Here is a 13,649-nt window from a genome sequence, read left to right as displayed (position 1 = left end):
CCCACGCCGCGCCTGCCCGCAAGCGGCAGGGCAACGTGGTCGTGCAGGGCGGGAATCCGGCCGCCCACGCCGCGATGGCCCACGCTCCGGGCGCCAACGCGGCAGCGCGATCCCGGCCGGCGGCGGAGAAGGTCAGCAAGGTTGCGGGCGTAAAGCGGAGGAAGGTTCCGGCTTCAAAGAAGTCATCTTCTTCAACCTCTCACTCCATCCCGCCGCAGGGAGGTGCTCCGGCGATGCCGTTCAACGGTGCCACTCCCCCCGCGAGCGAGGTGTTCGACGAAATGGCCGGAAGGTATGCGCCTTCGGTCTTGGTGATTCCCTTTCATTTTTCACCATTATTCTCGATAGCGCGTGACTTGTTATCATTCGCTATAGCGGTGGTTCGAACAATGCAACAACCGAGTTCGTGAACTTGTTGGACACGAACACGGTTGACATTTATCAAGCCCCTTTCGAACCATTCGAGTACAATGAAACGGAGGGCGGCGTGGGTGATCATGGTTGTGCGGACGAATTGGAGGAGATCGATGCGGAAGCGTTTGAGCAATCGCAAGCAAAAACAGGGAAAAGCATAAGATCGAAGAACTACACGATCTTGGAAGATCAAGCTTTGATTCAAGCATGGAGTGCGGTGTCTCTTGATGCATGCACGGGTACATCTCAAACTTCCAAGAGATATTGGCAAATGATCGAAGATCAATACTTCCGCATTATGGCGAAGTATCCCAATAGGACTCCACGCACATTTCGGTCGCTTCAAGGGCGTTGGGAGAACATCAAGCCTATGTGCAGCCTTGGGCAGCTTGCTTGGAGCAAGTACGCAATGCACTTCCATGTGGCACCGTGGAGTCCGACCATGTGAGTTTGTTTTGCCTTTGTTCAAATTGTGCATCATCATATTGCATCATGAGAAATGATTGGATCACTTTGTTCACATTGTGTAGGACAAGATTTCTCAACATAGATACAAGGACATGAAAGCTTCAGAAGGCAAAATTTTCAAACTAGAGTATTGTTGGGAGTTGCTCCAAAAGTGCGAGAAGTGGAAGTTGATCGACAAAGAATCCCCACCAAAGAGAGACTCACTTACAAACATGGATGAAGATGAGGATGATGATGGCCCAAGAAATTTGCACAAGCCCGATGGTGACAAGAAGACCAACAAGAGAAGATGAAGAGAGAACAAGAAGCATCAAGCTTGAGGGAGAAGATTGATGCCATGTTTTTTTTAGAAAAGGAGGATGACCCCCGGTCTCTGCATCTGGGAGATGCATATGGCCACTTTATTGATTATTCTCGAGGACCTTACAAAATATTACAACAATGTGCCTGAATCCACCATCTTGGCAACATATGCCGCTACTCCTATCCAAAATGATGAAGGGGTGCTAGCTGGGCCACTACCCAGACCACTCACCTAAGCCTAACATCAAAAGCCGGAAGCCGAAACACATTCGGAAGCCCCAGCCGAGCCACATACCGGGTCTGGGGCACAATCCGGTCAGACGCACTCGTGTCGTCGCCGCCATCTTCCACAGGTCCGTCTTCAGATCAAATTGAGGCTTCTACCTTGTGTGGCCACTCAGCCATCGACGTCACCACGACACCAGACAACTTCGCCCTCCTGCGCGAGTCCATCGCCACACATCGGACGCCGAATCTCCACTGCCCCGTGCCGCCGAGATACGCCGCCATCAATGAGTAGGATGAAGCACCGCTCCGCCGAGACCGGCAGGGCTGCTGAAGACCAATCCACCGCCAAGCAACCAAAGCATCACATCCACCCCAAGCTCACCACGAACGACGCCCCCAAAAGGGTGACGACGTCCGGAGCGCCGCTGTCGCTCGATCCGGCAAGGATTTGGGCTTTCGCCCGGCATACGAGCTGGGTGGAAGGAAGAGGGGAAGGAGGCAACCTGGACGGCGCCTACAAGAAGGGTACGGCGCCCTCGGGCGTCGCCGCCGTCGTGACCAGCACTGCTGGCTTGGGATTTCTCCGGAGCCATCTCCCACCTCCAGCCGCCAAACAGGTACAACTTCAGATTGATGCCATGTTGCAATCTAACGAGTTGATGTTGTTGAAATCGTTGGAGATCAAGAAAGAGTTGGCCGAGAAGAAGGTGAAGGAGAAGCAAGAAAAGTGGCAGTTGCTCAAGGAAGAGGGGTTGCGCAAAGCTGCCATCGAGGAGAGAAGAGCACGCGCCGCCGAAAACAAATCTATGTCCATGTTGCTCGCCGAAGAGAACAAGATCATGTCAATGAATCGCAATGACATGGACGACCTCACCAAAACATGGCATGATATGGCAAGGAGAGAAATCTTGAAGAGAAGAATGGTGGCGTCGGCCGGTCCGTGCTACAGCTCCGGTGATGTTTTCTCCGCTCCATATGGTGGCAATGTGGATGATTTCGATGCGGAAGTTGGAACAAGTGCCGGAGGTGGATTCGGTGGCGCCGATGAAATCCAAGGTGGACTCGATGGCGCGAGTGAAGATCGATCCAGATGATGCCGGAAATGGGCGCAAACCTTTTGCAGGGCCCTTTTTTGCGTTAGCTGTAATGAACTTGGCTTCTATTTGAGCGTAAAACTGTTTATGTCATTTGAATTTGAGCTTGTTTGTGAAATCCTATGTCAAATGCAAAATTTGCAATTTATCTGTTTGCGGGTCGTCACGGTGGTGTCCGAACAGAACCCGCATAGCCGACTCGTAAAAAAACATATTCCGCGAATATACTCTTTTACGGATCCGTTTGGGGGTCTACATCTGTGCCAGCCCGCGCCGACCCGCAAAATCAATTTTGCATGAACTGCAAACGTGTTTTGCGGGCCGACGTTTTGCAGGGTCCGCTATAGTTGCTCTTAGGGTCCTCAAGTAGAGTGCTCAAGCGGCCATCGTCGTAGGTGTGGATGGTGCAGGCCATTTTCACCTTGTGCTAGCTAGCTCCGGTGCATGGGAGGCTTTGTTCACCGTATAGTAAAATTTTAAAGTGCTAACAGGAAATGAAAGCACCACGTCGCTTGCTTGCTTGAAAGTTACGCACCACGAGGACGGTGGTTGGTCACTATTGGAGATGGGCCGTTGTACTACATCTACTTCCTCCCCTATTGCAAGTCCCTATCTCTTGCTGAATTGAAACAACACGCCGTGCATAAATCCCTTGCTGAAGTGTAAATGCGACTCGTAATGGAGTAGGGTGTTTCCAGTGTCCAGGCTCATCTGCACCCCGTTAGAAAAAAATCAGTAAATATTCAAATCAAATTCAAAAAATTCCAATTATCTTTGCGTGGTAGAAAATGTGATGCGTGAGGCCCGCTTCAAATTTCAAGTCATTTGGACTTCTGAGCAGCTCTCAACAAAAAAAGACAAATCGGATGAAAACAGTACATGAACATTAAACATTTTTACAGACCCTTAATTTGTCTTTTTTGCTGAAAGCTTCTCAGATGTCCAAATAATTTCAAAATTGGAGCGGACCTCACCTAACAAATTATCTCCCGCACAAAAAATTGGAGTTTTTTGAATTTTTCTACTATTTGTTTGATTTTTTTCATCAGCGGGGTGCATAGAGCTCGGGTGCAGAGATGAATTTTCCGTCGTAATGCACGTACACATACCTGCTTCCGCGGCCAAACGCATAATAAATACTTCCTCCATGTCAAAATAAGTGACTCAATTTTATACTAACTTTGTATTAAAATTAGTATAAAGTTGAGTCACTTATTTAAAGACGAAAGTTAGTACAAATTTGAGTCACTTATTTTAGGACGGAGAAAGTAGTAGCCTACGCAAGGCACATACTACAGCCAAGCCCACACACGCATCACAGCAGCAAAGCACCGACTACTCAGAAGAAAAACCATAGCCTCCGCGGCGCTCTTGGTCCTCCTCGCCTTGGCCATCATGCAGCCACAGACCGCGTCATCCGAGAAGGAGACACACTTTAAGGTGTATTGGCACGACGTGATGAGCGGACTAACGTAGGCGCTGGTAACGTGCGCGGCCACGACCAACACCTCAAAATAGCCTTCGGCGTTGTGGTGGTCATCGACAACCTGCTCACCGAGAGGCCCAGCCTCAACTCATCAGGCTCATGGGCACATATCTCGCCGTCGGCAAGGACCAGCTAGTGATGCTCATTTGCCTCAAAAGAAAAAAAAAAAGCTAGTGATGCTCATGCACATGAACTTTGTCTTCACCGCCGGGAAGTACAATGGCCGCAGTGTCGTCATTATTGGTCGCAATGTCGCGTTCACCAAGGCCCGTGAGATGACTGTTGTCGGCGGTACCGGCATCTTCAGGTGGGCTCACGGGTACGCGCAGGCAAGGACGCACACCATAGTTCTCAAGGCCGACGACGCCACCGTCGAGTACAACATATTCATCAAGCACTAGTCTCGGCCATAGCCCACCGTACTTAAATATACCATGAGTAGGAGTTGTATATCCAAGCCGTAGTTATATATTTGTTTACAAGCAAAAGAAACCGTGCGTTGCAACGGGAGAGAAAATAACACACGTTCTTAACCCAATAATCATGACTTAAGACCTTAACAGGTTCACATCATTCATTTTCACATGGCATCACATTTGTGTTGCCGACGGTAGCCTCAGTGCTCACAAAATGAAAACGCGTTTGAATGTGGCCAGTCCTAAGGCGTCTCTCATCTCTCTCTCTCTCTCTCACACACACACACACACGGTCAAAATAAGATGAGAAACATGTTGTTTTCTTCGCGAGGCTTTTCAGATGTTTGCATGTGTTATTATTGATGTTTTCTTTTATCTCAATCTGGTTCTAATGGGTGTTTATTTGCAATTCAGATCGCCGCTGGTACGAAAGAAAAACGGATCATGCACTAAATATTAAGTTTGCACTAAAAATAATATTTTAGAAATATTTAACAGCTAAAAATAATATCATTTTTAGATTTTACACATTTTACTAATCAAATTTCATATATAACATGTTAGAATCGGAGTTACGGTTTAAAAGATATGTATAATTTTGTTTTAGATAAACCGCGGATTGATTAATCGGATAGTTAGGGGGTTTTCTGTTAAAACAAGAAAAGATTCGGCTGACTTAAATACGGACAGCGGGTTGATTAGTATAAAAGTCAGGGGTTTTGTGTAAAATGCGAAAAAACAATTCGTTCCCACTTAAAGATGGAGTGCGAGTTAATTAATAGAAAAGGCAGGGGGTTTTATGTAAAAAGAGGCGACGGACGACCAGCATTTCTTTCGGACAATCTTTCTCAGAATTTGTATTTTACATGCGCATTTTCTAGTATTTTATAAAATTCAAAAATTATTTAAATTTCTAAATCTGTTTAACCTCAGCCCTTCTAGTCACATTTTCCATCATTCAAACCTAACTGAAAAAAGATATCCTCGCATCAATTTTCCCTGGTTCCCCTCACTGTTCTTTGTTTTCTCTTTTCGGTTCTTGAATATGTGTGGGATTTCCTGTCCCTTAAAGCCCACTAAGAATTTTCTTTACAAACTAACTTGGCGCTGCTTTCCCGTGGGCTGAAAATTGTTTGTTAAATCTAGACCATTATAGTCCAATTCACAATAGATCATTCACCTATATTTTTTTCTAAAAAAACCTATATTCTTTTCTCCTAATAAAACCTATAACCTATTCTGTTTCTCAAACAATAAACCTATATTCTACTTTTTAGGTGGGAAATGCTTAGAGATTCCAGTATAGTAATCTTTATTTCTACCTAATATTAAACGTCTTCGTACGTAATTGCCCGCAACTGAAAAAGGGTTTCGCCCCGCTTTATATATAAAGCAACAACTACCAACAAATGGAGCCGATACAAACCACACCACACCACACCACATGAGACACACACTCACCCGGAGGCTACAACAACACCACACTGACAAACTCGACATAGACTATAAGAGAAGACAATAAGAATCACTACGGAGTCGCTAGTGCCCTTACGGTGAGATACCATGAAGAGGTGAAGATATGAATCAACGAAACCGTGCGCTCCAAGACGGTGCCGTAGCGCCGCCACTGCCTGATCCAGAGATCGGATTTTCACGACAGGAGGGAGCAACCATAATGGAGACTCTAGGAAGATGACAACGCCCAATGGCGCCGCCTTTGTCGGTCTTGCCTAGACTAGATAGGGTTTTAACCCTGGTAAGCATACTCCGCCTTCAACTGTGGTGGAGCCAGGCACAAGGGCCACAACCGAACACCACCACAGGATGATGAAGCGCCAGCCACCACACCACCAACGCGGCCATGGCCGCTAGCCACCCGCACCTGAGTTGTGGCCTCAGCCCACGAGCACTGCGGCTCCCACCACCCGAGCCGCCGCTTAGGAATGCCCAAAGGTCCTCCATGGCTATAGGAAGTGAACCAACTAGCAAGCTCCGACTGCTGACAGAGCCGCTAGCGACCGAAATGACCAAATCGATCACGGAGCAACCAGGTCAGAGAAGAGGTGGGGCGGAAGCGGATTACGTCGACGTCCAACACCCCAGCCGGTGACAGGTGGCCCGACCGCATCGACGCAACCCATCTTTCCCACCACCTCTCCAAACATCACCCCTCACGCCCAACCCAGGCTCCCTGCCTGGATCTGCACCTCGCCCAAACCGTCCGCCCGCTCAACGGCGCGAGGATCCGGACCGGTCACAACCTGCATCCACGAGAGATATCCAGGAGCATCCACGAGAGAGATCAAGGACCATCCACAAAGTTTGCACGCAGACGAGCTGATGCCGGAGAGCCCAGCCGCCGCTGCCCCACGGCATGCACACCACCATGAGCCGCACCATGCCAACGCAACGCACCGCCGCCGTGAGCCAACCCAGGCCACCACCATGGGCTGCCACCATGCCGTGGTAAGTCGGACTATACCTTCAGCCGGACTCCTGGACTATGAAGATACAAGATTGAAGACTTCGCCGGAAGGCAAGCTTGGCGATGCGGATATTCAAGATCTCCTACCATTGTAACCGACTCTGTGTAACCCTAACCCTATCCGGTGTCTATATAAACCGGAGGGTTGTAGTCCGTAGGCAATCAACTCCATATACAACAATCATACCATAGGTTAGCTTCTAGGGTTTAGCCTCCTTGATCTCGTGGTAGATCTACTCTTGTACTACCCATATCATCAATATTAATCAAGCAGGACGTAGGGTTTTACCTCCATCAAGAGGGCCCAAACCTAGGTAAAACATCGTGTTCCCTGCCTCCTGTTACCATCCGGCCTAGACGCACAGTTCGGGACCCCCTACCCGAGATCCGCCGGTTTTGACACCGACATTGGTGCTTTCATTGAGAGTTCCTCTGTGTCGTCGCCTTTAGGCCCGATGGCTCCTTTGATCATCAACAACGATGCTGTCCAGGGTGAGACTTTGCTCCCCGGATAGATCTTCGCTCTGCGGGCCAATTCGCTCGGCCACCTGGAGCAGATCGAAAGCTACGCCCCTGGCCATCAAGTCAGGTTCGGAAGCTTAAACTACACGGCTGACATCCGCGGAGACTTGATCTTCGACGGGCTCGAGCCACGGCGAAGCGCGCCGCACTATCTCGAGGGGCATGATCTAGCTCTGCCGCCGGACAGTGTCCTGGAGGCCGCACACGCATCGGTTCCGACCCCTAACTCGGAGCCTATTGCGCCAATCGAGGATGAGCGGTTGGACGTCACCTCGGGGGCTGCGATCTCGAAAGAGATCGAGCCGAACGCTAGCCCCGCACTCTGCACGACCCGTGACTCCGAGGATCCGGACTCCTCCCCGGACTCCGAACCCCCCGCGCCCCTGCCAATCGAATCTGATTAGGCGCCGATAATGGAGTTCACCGCCGCAGACATCTTTCAGCATTTGCCTTTTGGCGACATCCTGAATTCTCTTAAGTCTCTCTCTTTATCAGGAGAGCCCTGGCCGGACTATGGTCAGCGAGGGTGGGATATGGACGATGAGGAAATTCAAAGCCCACCCACCACCCACTTTGTAGCCACTGTCGACGATCTAACCGACATGCTTGACTTCAGCTCCGAAGACATCGACGGCATGGACGACGATGTAGGAGACGAATAGGAACCAGCACCTGTAGGGCGCTGGAAGGCCACCTCGTCATATGACATATATATGGTGGATACTCCAAAAGATGGAGATGGCGATGGAACAGCGGGGGATGACACCCCGAAGAAACAGCCAAAGCGCCGGCGTCAGCGGTGCCGCTCTAAATCCCGCCAAAGCAAAAACGGTGATTCCGGCACGGGAGATAATACTACCCCGGACAGCGTCGAAGAACACCCACCTCAGCAAGATTCAGCACAGGAAGATGGAGAAGCCAGCCCTCATGAGAGAGCGGCAGACCGAGAGGTCGAGGATGATAACTATACGCCTCCCTCCGAAGACGAGGCAAGCCTCAATGACGACGAATTCGTCATACCATCAGACCCCGCCGAACAAGAGCGTTTTAAACGCAGGCTTTTAGCCACGGCAAACAGCCTCAAGAAATAGCAGCAACAGCTTAGAGCTGCCCAAGATTTGCTAGCTGACAGATGGACTGAAGTCCTTGCGGCCGAAGAGTATGAACTCGAACACCCCTCCAAGAGTTACCCGAAGCGCATGACGCTTCCCCGATCAGAGGAGGAAGCACCTACATCACCAGCGCATGACATGGCAGACCGGCCACCTCACGGCCGCGATAGAGAGGCCTCTCGGCCCTCCACCCAAGCCATGCCCCGACGCCGCTCAACTAAGGCACGGGAAAATGCGCCCGACCTGCGAGACATACTGGAGGATAAGGCAAGACAAACAAGATCGATCTACGGATCGCGCAGGCGCCCTACGGCATGTGACAATGATCTTCACTCCGGATACAACAAATCCGGCTGAGCCGAACACAACAGACATAGCTCTTCCGAGCTGCGTCGTGATATAGCCCAGTACAGAGGCGCCGCACATCCGCTATGCTTCACGAATGAAGTAATGGATCATAAAATCCCAGAGGGTTTCAAACCCGTAAACATCGAATCATACGATGGCACAACAGATCCGGCGGTATGGATCGAGGATTATCTCCTTCACATCCACATGGCACGCGGCGATGATCTACACGCCATCAAATACCTCCCGCTCAAACTTAAAGGACCGGCCCGGCATTGGCTTAACAGCTTGCCAGCAGACTCAATCGGTTCTTGGGAGGACCTGGAAGCCGCATTCCTCGACAACTTCCAGGGCACTTACGTGCGACCGCCGGATGCCGACGACTTAAGCCACATAATTCAGCAGCCAGAGGAATCGGCCAGACAATTATGGACACGGTTCCTAACAAAGAAAAACCAGATAGTCGATTGTCCGGACGCAGAGGCCCTAGCAGCCTTCAAGCACAACATCCGCGATGAGTGGCTTGCCCGGCACCTGGGACAGGAAAATCCGAAATCCATGGCAGCCCTCATGACACTCATGACCCGCTTTTGCGCGGGAGAAGATAGCTGGCTAGCTCGCAGTAACAACTTATCAAAGAACCCTGGTAATTCGGATACCAAGGACAAAAGTGGCAGGACACGTCGGAATAAGCAAAAACGCCGCGTTAACAGCGACAACAATGAAGACACGGCAGTCAATGCCGGATTCAAAGGCTATAAATCCGGTCAGCGGAAAAAGCCATTCAAAAAGAATACTCAGGGCCCGTCCAGTTTGGACCGAATACTCGATCGCTTGTGCCAGATACATGGCACCCCCGAAAGGCCAGCTAATCACACTAACAGGGATTGTTGGGTGTTCAAGCAGGCAGGCAAGTTAAGGGCCGAAAACAGAGATAAGGGGCTGCACAGCGACGACGAGGAGCCCAAGCCGCCGAACAACAATGGACAGAAGGGCTTTCCCCCACAAGTGCGGACGGTGAACATGATATACGCAACCCACATTCCCAAGCGGGAGCGGAAGCGTGCGCTATGGGACGTATACGCGATAGAGCCAGTCGCCCAAAAGTTCAACCCATGGTCCTCCTGCCCGATCACTTTTGATCAAAGGGACCATCCCACTAGCATCCGTCATGGCGGCTTCGCCGCATTGGTTCTCGACCCAATCATCGACGGATTTCATCTCACAAGAGTCCTCATGGACGGCGGCAGTAGCCTGAACCTGCTTTATCAGGATACAGTGCGGAAAATGGGCATAGATCCCTCAAGGATTAAGCCCACAAGAACGACCCTTAAAGGCGTTATACCAGGTGTAGAAGCCAACTGTACAGGCTCAGTAACACTTGACGTGGTCTTCGGATCCCCGGACAATTTCCGAAGCGAAGAGTTAATCTTCGATATAGTCCCGTTTCGCAGTGGCTATCACGCCCTGCTCGGACGAACCTCATTCGCAAAGTTCAATGCGGTGCCGCACTACGCATATCTCAAGCTCAAGATGCCAGGCCCTCGAGGAGTAATTACGGTCAACGGAAACACCGAACGCTCCCTCCGTACGGAGGAGCATACGGCGGCTCTCGCAGCAGAGGTACAAAGTAGCCTTCTCAGGCAATTCTCTAGTCCGGCCATTAAAAAGCCAGACACTGCCAAGCGCGCCCGGAGTAACCCACAGCAGGACCGCCTGGCACACTCTGAGCAAGCGTAGCAATGCGGCCCCAACCCCAGCTTTCGCGACATAGCGAAACCAGTACCTCGCGTACATAAATACGCCCTTGAAATACCATGGGCACAGGGGAAGGGGCACAATAACGGCACGCCCAAAATACGGCTTAAAACGTACTAGGGGCTGCTGGATTCTTTTTTTAATTTTTTCTTACTTTCAGGACTCCATACTTCGGACGACCTGTTCGGCAATTCGACTGCCGCACAAACGATGCAAGATCCAGGGAGGCAGACAAGCCATGCCGCATTATGGAACTCCAAGGTGGTCTCTGTTACGAGCGGTATACCTGTTTTAAATACAATTCCGCGGCCTGCCCCTAGTCAGGACATACTGAATAGTCCAATATCTTTTGCTTACCGCACTATTTGTATCGTTCGGCTTTGATAAATAGCCTCTCTATAAACAATGCTTCTTGTCTATTTTTTACATTATCTTCTTTTCACATTTATGTTTATTAAATGACATGATTGCACCCGTACACCATGGTACGGCAAACACGCCAGGGGCTTTAGTACCCCTCATAATGGTGTGAGAAGTCCGTACACTTTCACAAGTGCGGCACCCCGAACTTATAGCACTATATGCATCGGCTCCGAATCATGATTTGGGTCAATAGTTGGGTTTGCCCGGCACCTATGTTTTGGTGCCTTACGTTCCGCTCTATCGGCTAAGGTAGCACTAGGAGAACCACTGCGATTGTGCCCCGGTTCAGCTGGGTTAAGCACCTCAGTGGAGAAAGCTAAAACTGACTGTCATGATGAGGCGAGAGACCGGTCACTGTTCGAGAGGTTTTTCGAGTCCCTAAAGACTTATGCCGCTTCGAGCGAGGAGCTGGCTTTGTCCGGCCAAGGCGTGGATAGCGCCCCGAACTCGGTCTTCCGAACTAGGGGCTTCGCCGAAATTTAAAATTATAGAGTTCTATGGCTAAGTGAGAGTGTTCAAGCATTATAGTCCGATTGCCTGGTTCGTTGTGCTGAGCGCCTCCCTCGAAGAACCCAACTATGGGAAAAAGAGCGCTCAGGTTTATCCCGAACACCCCAGCACTTTTGGCACGGGGGCAGAAGCCGACGACTGGCGATCTCTCAATTTTTGATAAACGGCCGCACAGAAAGTAATATTTTAAATTCAATAAGCATTGCTTAGCGCATATGAACAAGTTTTCAGCGCAGCATATGAACAAGTTTTCAGCGCACAGGATAAACACGAGCGAGTTCATTCAAATATCACATCCTTGGTACATTCATCTGCCACAAGGCGGGCACCTGCAAGAACATCCTTGTAGTAGTTCTCGGGCTTGCGATGCTCCTTCCCCGGCGGCGGCCCGTCCTTCACAAGCTTCTCACCGTCCAGCTTACCCCAGTGCACCTTTGCACGGGCAAGGGCCCGACGGGCACCTTCGATGCAGACGGAGCGCTTGATGACCTCGAGCCTCGGACAGGCCTCCACCAGCCGCCGCACCAGCCCGAAATAGCTCCCAGGCAGGGCCTCTCTGGGCCACAGCCGAACTATGAAGCCCTTCATGGCCTGTTCGGCTGCCTTGTGGAGCTCGACCAACTGTTTCAGCTGGTCGCTCAAGGGCACAGGGTGTCCGGCCTCAGAATACTGAGACCAGAACACCTTCTCCGTCGAGCTGCCCTCTTCAGCTCGGTAGAATGCGGCGGCGTCGGATACGCTGCGGGGAAGATCTACGAATGCCCCTGGAGAGCTCCGGATTCGGGTAAGTAACAAGTAGTTTACTTTTATATTTCTGCTTTGCATAAAGAATGCCTTACCCGCTGCTATCTTCCTCATCTCCTCCAACTCTCGGAGGGCCTTTTGGGCTTCGGCCTTGGCAGACTTGGCAGTCTCAAGGTCCATCGCGAGCTCGGATGCTTGCGCCTTTGACTCAAGCTCCAAACTCTCATGTTTTTTCATGAGAGCCTGAAGCTCTTGCCGCACCTCGCCGACCTGAGCCCCAAGTCTGTCTCGCTCAGCGTGCTCCGCGGCCGTTTTCTTTTCAGCCTCAGACAGCGCCTGCTTAAGTGTCGCCACTTCAGTCGTGGCCCCTACAATAAGCAGTACAATCCTGTTATCTTTTTTGCAATCATGCCTTTCTATTGGCACTTTTTCTGTAAGGTATTTCTTACCTTCTTTCTCCTCGAGCTGCCGCTTGGCAAGGCCGATCTCTTGCTCGGTCCACTTGAGGTCCTACTTCAGGACACCCACCTCCGTAGTCAGTGCGGCGGTGGATAGCAGCGAAGCCTGCATACGCATATTGACTCTTTTTGTTAGACTCCTGCGAAATTTAATAGATCCTCTATTCGGCTTTTCTTTCCGAACGCCAAACAGAGCATCAGGGGCTACTGTCTATGCGGTAATATTTTTACATATTTTTACTTACCTCGAAGCCTGTTAGAAGGCTAGCGCAAGCTTTAGTCAGTCCGCTCTTGGCGGACTGAACCTTCTGGATCACCGTACTCATAATAGTACGGTGCCCCTCGTCGATGGAGGCGCCGTCAAGCACCTCCAGCAGATTGTCCGGCACCTCCGGTTGGACGGAGGCCGCCGGCTCAGAAGGCTTGCTCCTCTTGGAAGGAGTTCGCCTACCGCGGTCCAGAACTGTGGAAGATTCCGGTGCGGTGTCCGGCACAAAGCCGGACTTGGAGCCCTGGGGGGCCTTATCCCCTTCACTCCTGGAGTCCGGGAGGTTGCCTTGCGGCTCCTCCGGGACCACCTCCTCCTGCCCCGGAGCTTGTCGCGACGCCACTTCGGCGTCGTCTGTAGTGCGGGGGGAGACAGCGGGCGGAACTGAGTTCACGTCCGATGAGTCCAGGGAGCCGCCCGACGATTCGTTGAATTCGGCCTGGGGTGGGCTGCATAATTACGTTCGACATTAGGGAAAGCTGTGCGACAAAGGAACATCATGAGTTACTCTGATGTCCGAACTTACGATTTCGCCGGACGCTTGGCCCTGTTTGGCCACTCCTCTCCGCCCTCTTCGGCGTCGGGGGAGTAGTCCAGCGGAGGGGTCTTCCT

The sequence above is a fragment of the Triticum urartu genome, chromosome 5, assembly GCF_003073215.2.
Source record: "Triticum urartu cultivar G1812 chromosome 5, Tu2.1, whole genome shotgun sequence".
Taxonomy (NCBI): domain Eukaryota; kingdom Viridiplantae; phylum Streptophyta; class Magnoliopsida; order Poales; family Poaceae; genus Triticum; species Triticum urartu.
The sequence above is the reverse complement of the archived record's forward strand: the minus strand, read 5'-3'. Positions refer to the sequence as shown.